This window comes from Dermacentor andersoni, chromosome 6 (assembly GCF_023375885.2).
Source record: "Dermacentor andersoni chromosome 6, qqDerAnde1_hic_scaffold, whole genome shotgun sequence".
NCBI classification, from domain to species: domain Eukaryota; kingdom Metazoa; phylum Arthropoda; class Arachnida; order Ixodida; family Ixodidae; genus Dermacentor; species Dermacentor andersoni.
In genome coordinates, this window is record NC_092819.1 from 163,205,462 (window position 1) to 163,211,461 (window position 6,000).

Below are 6,000 nucleotides of genomic sequence, written 5' to 3' on the forward strand. Positions count from 1 at the left end.
GCCCCAGACCGGACGACAAGCTGTTCCCGGCGTGCGGTAGCAAAAACCCGGACAAAGACCACGAATGCACACCTAAATGCAAGCTCTGCGGAGAAGCTCACCCCACGGCGGACCGGACTTGCAGGGCTAAATACAAGACGCCGTACATGGTAAAACTAAGAAAATGGACAACGAGAAGAAACGAGGAAGAACTCTTGCGAGTAGCCGGCTCACAAGACCCTGACGGCGGGAAAAGCAACCACACACAACCATCTCCCGCACCCAGATCCAAGTCCAGGTCCAGATCCAGATCCATGTCCAGGCCCGGTGCGCGGGGACGACCGATCTCGAGGTCCAGGGACAGATCCAGATCCAGGTCTTGGCCGGGAGCGCGGGGACGACCGACCTCGAGGTCCAGGTCCAGGAACAGGGACAGGACCGGGAGTGGGTCCATATCCACCTCGAGGGGGACGAAGCCCGACACGAAGGGGAAGAATCAAGAACAGACGACACCAGCAAAGGTGAGCTGGTCAGACGTAGTGGCCAATCGCGAATCGGGAAGGTCCGGCAATACCAGTAACGATAGGGGCAGGTACGATCACATAGAGGAACGCGTGAAGGAATATCGAACGGAAAACCAGCTACTCAGACAGGAGCTAGAAAAGGCAAAAAAACAAAACAGCGAATCAGCCAAAAAAATTGACGAACTACAGAAAACACTTAATGAAATACTTACCAAAATGCAGACACAATCGTCGCCCCCGTCAGCCGCCTTCGCCTCCGTCTCCACCCCATCCACCGAAGCCATGGAGGAGGAAGTGGATATCTTAGCAGATGTAGCACACCCACTGGGCGCCAAGCGTAAAATCCCGGAGACCAAGACCAACGAACAGGTTGCTTCGGTACAGGAGGTCAAGAGACCCCGACCTAGCACAAAAAAAACTGACGTCCTTGAGGACATGCTCAACAAACTCTCTGACAAAATGGAGAAAATGTTCGAGATGCTGGCGGCGCGCATTAGTGACAGCGAGGCAGAGAGGAAGGCGCAGGCCCTAAAGTACGACAGGCGGCTCGCAGAGCTGAAGAAGAAGCTCTCGTAAAGATGGCGGGCACCAAAAAGGGATGACTCGTCATCTGGCAGTGGAACTGCCGCAGCTTCTCAAACAAAAAAGCAACAATGACACAACACATTAAATTGACCGCAAAAAGACAAAAGCCCGACGTAATCATTCTCCAGGAAACATTCGACCACGCCAAAATTGCCGGGTACGCCACCCACAAACAACGCACAAAAGGGACGGGGAGGGACATAGTCGTGACCACATTAGTCAAAAAAGGACTGGTCGCGATCCCGAGAATTATGAGAAACATTACGGACATTAGCCACATCCTCATAGAAGTCGTGCCACGCAGCAAGAAGGAGAGCAGCACTTTCGTCCTGAACGTCTACAGCAGCCCGTCCAAAAAGGGCCTAACACACAATTTCGAAGATTTAATAAACGAAACGTTGACCATCGCCGGCGACAACAGGGTCGTCATCGGTGGGGACTTCAACGCTCCACACACGCAATGGGGATATGGACACTCGTCCAAGAAGGGAAAAAATCTGGCCGACCTCATAGAAAAGGCCGGCCTAACCCTTCTCAACGAGCCGGCCTCACACACCAGAGTGGGTGCGGGCCCCCATAGGGACACCACACCAGACCTAACGCTATGCAGGAGAGCCGGGAGAATCACCTGGGAGAACACCTTCGAGGACCTGGGGAGTGATCACAGGATACTCAGCATAGCCCTAGGAGAGGCCCGCGTCACGAAGGGAATAAAACATAAGTTCCGGCTAGTAGACTGGGACAAATTCCGCAAAATCAGAGACGAAAAAGAACAGGGACCCATAAGAAACATAGAGGAATGGAACGGAGAGCTGCTACGAGACGTAGAAAAGGCCACGACCGAGATGGAGTGGGACGACTGGGAGGCTCGACGCGAACATGAAGACGATGACAACGGTGGTGGTCACTCTCCGCGGATGGACAGCAGGCTTGCGCACCTTGTACAAGACAAAAAATCCATCCAGAAACGGCTGCAAAGGCAAAAACACAATAGAAATCTAAGGCGCAAAATCGCGGAACTCAACAAGACTATCGAAGCACACTGCGCCCAGTTATGCAATCAGGATTGGGACGAGGTATGCGACGCCATGGACGGCAACATCAACACGGGCAAGACGTGGAAGATCCTCAAGCACCTGCTCGACCCGTCGGGAACGAAGACAGCAGCGAAAGCGGAAATGACCAAGCTCAGACACAAGTACAAAGGAAACATCCGTGAAATGGGTGATGAAATCGTCAAGCTCTACCTTGAGAGACCTCCAGCCGTTGAACACCGGAACTACTCGGGCTCTCCCAACGAAGACCTCGACAGAGATTTCTCCCAGCAAGAAATCAAGGCGGTCCTGCAGACCATCAAGACCAAGTCGGCTCCGGGCCCCGACAAAGTGACCAACAAGATGCTCCGGAATCTGGACGACCAGGCAACGAGCCGCTTGACAGACTACATCAACGAGTGCTGGCGGAACGGCGGGATACCCGACGAATGGAAGAGGTCCGACGTGATCCTCATACCGAAGCCGGGTAAACCCTTAGAAATACAGAACATGCGGCCGATCTCTCTCACTTCCTGCGTTGGTAAAGTGATGGAGCACGCTTGCCTGAGTAGAGTTAACGGCTACCTGGAGTCAAACGACCTGTACCACAGCAACACGATTGGCTTCAGAAGAGGGCTCTCTACACAAGACGCCATGATACAACTAAAGGAGCAAGTCATAGATACCACGGGGCGGGGCTTGAGGGCAATACTTGGACTTGATCTAAAGAAGGCCTTCGACAGGGTCAAGCACACTGCCATACTCGACAGAATCGTGCAACTCGGCCTGGGCGAACGAACGTATAATTTTATCCGAAATTTCCTTACGGGAAGAACAGCCAGAATCAGACTGGACGAGGGGGAGAGTATCCAGGTGGACATGGGCAGCGCTGGCACGCCGCAAGGGTCCTTCGTGTCACCGATGCTCTTCAACCTCGTCATGATCGGACTATCGGAAAAACTGGACCGAATAGAAGGCATTAATCACACCGTTTATGCAGACGACATTACGATTTGGACCACGAAAGACGCAAGCGAGGGCGATATGGAGAACAGGCTTCAAGGGGCGGTGGAGGCAATCGAAAATCATCTAGAGGGCACCGGACTTGAATGCTCGCCGGAAAAATCGGAATTGCTGCTCTACCACCCCAGGAGGTTCGGCAAACCGTCCAGAGAAGTAGCGGAACTACACAAAAGGGGAATCAGATTAACCACGAGGAAAGGCACGGAGATACCCATGGTCCAAAAGATTAGAGTCCTGGGTTTCTGGATCGAAGCCAGGGGAACAAACACGGAAACTATAACACGCCTGGAAAAGAAAGTCACGGCGGCCATTCGGCTAATACAGAGAGTCTCCAACAACAGGAGGGGCATTAAAGAAAGAAACGTCGTACGGCTCGTTCAGGCCTTCGCGATCAGCCACGTCGCGTACGTGGCGGCGTTCGTCCACTGGAACAAGGCCGAGAAAGACAAGATCGACGCGCTCATTAGAAAAGCGTACAGAACAGCTCTGGGTCTCCCCCAATACACAAGAAACGAAAGGTTACTACAACTCGGGGTGCATAACACGCTGGAGGAGATCGCAGAAGCACAGAGAATAGCGCAACTCGAAAGACTCTCCGGAACCAAGGCGGGCAGAGAAATCATGGAAAAGATCGGCATAAACTACCACGGAATGAACGGCCCCAAGATGCAGATTCACCCAGACGTCCGAGCCGCAATTAACACGGAAAGTATCCCGAAGAACATGCACCCCGTGCACAATGTCGAGAGAAGGAAATGCCGCACGAAAACGATTCTCAAAAACCACGGCGCGCGGGAGGGGGTGCTCTTCGTAGACGCCGCGCGGTACCCCCGAAACAGGGACGACAATGGTGGTGTCGGCGCTGACAAAGGTAACTCCCTCTTCGCAATGGCGGTCGTATGCACGAAAGGAAAGACCGTGACTGCGGGCTCCGTAAGGAGTAGATCGTCGGAGGCAGCGGAAGAAACGGCAATCGCATTGGCTATAATCAGCGGTCGGCAACAATACAGAACAATAATCAGCGACTCCAAGACGGCTATTAGGAATTTCACAAAGGGCTGGGTCTCCACCGAGGCGGCCAAAATCCTGAACCACAGAGCAGAAGACTTTAGGAACGGCACAATTACACCCAAATACCTCAAATGGATCCCGGCACATATGGGAGAAGTTACCATGAGTGCCCCTCCCAACCTCAACGAGAAGGCCCACCGAGTCGCGCGAAAACTAACCCACCGCGGCACGGCCAGTGACGGCCCAACACCCCGCAACCCCCGGGGAAGGGGGAAGGACTGCGGCGGAGGCGATGGAGAAGACGGAGGAGGCGACGACGACGAAGAAGCGATAAAAGACGACAGGGACAGACTGGTCACGTACCACGACATACTGACACACTACACGAAACAAAGAGAAGCATACCCACAACCCCACAAACAACTCGACAGGTCTCAAGAAACAGATTGGAGAAGATTGCAAACCAGAACGTTCCGAAACCCAGTACACTTAAACAGAATAAATTCAACACAATATCCAGACGCTAGCTGCAAGCTCTGCAAACACGAACACGCAGACATGGCACACATCTTGTGGAAGTGCACACAGATCAGTTCAGTATACGTAGAGGACAACATAGAACCAGACCTTCTCGAGGAGCGATGGCTAAGCGCTCTGACTAGCTCAGAACTAAACGACCAGTTATGGGCTATCCAGCGGGCCCGGGCAGCGGTGGAAAGGCTATGCCTCACCGCACACAATGCCCGGGTGGCCTGAGCCCGGGCTGGCAACCTCGCAGGTCCTTTTTCCATTAAAGTTTTTTCCGTCCGTCCGTAGCCGAAACAGCGTGCCTACGCCAAATCTCGCGCATGTGTTGTCAAGGGGAATAGCGTAGTCGACGACTGCAGCGCCGCCGCTACGTTCGCCACCTGCTGTGACTAAAACCCCTGAAACTTCGTAAAGTAGTGCCACTCTCCTCCTCCGCGTTCACTCCTCGTTTCTCCTCTCTTTCACGCTCCCTCCTCGACTATGGCGCCGCCTACGTTGCTCGAGCGCAGCAGACGACCTTTCGCAGAGTGAATGCACGCATAGCAAGGCAGTGGTCTTTAGGCGTTCACGTTGGCTTTCCAGCTCCGCGTAACTTCGTGTACAGCATAGAATTTCTAGTCGGATGCTTATACAAATTTGGTAACGGCAGCTTTTGTTTCATTTTTTGATAACTATTTCTTTAAAAAAGTATCTGAAGGAGTGTTAACGCTGTGCGTTGACGACTGCGAATGTATCGCGTGCCCTACAATTAGGTACGCAACATTTGTCAAGGGCGTGTCACGAGATCTTGTTGCGAATGGTTGTAAATAACACGTTTACCATCGAATGACAACCTCTTGGCTTCCAGCAAACCCTCAGCCTAACGAATCCGCGCCGCCCTTACCATGTGAATTCGCGGCGCGTATCAGCTATGACGTACAAAGGCTGACGGAGATCACTGCTCTGGAGGTTCGAAAGTGTATTACAAGCTACAATGCCGCCAACGTGCGTGCTTGCCAATCTAAACGCGCGCAAAGCCTCAGAGGTGGGCGATGGTGCTATTATGTTTCTCGTGTCTCAACGCCGACAGAAATGCCGCGGCCGATCATCGAGTCGGGACTGTGCGTAGCCAAGAAAATAAAATGAGTTTTTTAGCATTCGTGCGCGAAGCGGGAGCGCGATAACAATGCTTGACTCAATCTCAAACAAGACCACTGTGGCCTTCAGTAATTCTTTCAGGTTAATGACTTATCACGAATAACACTTCATCGTGCGTTGGTTCGTCCGTTTACTAAGTGACGTACTTGTCGCGAACCGAGTTGCACTGAGGTGCATGC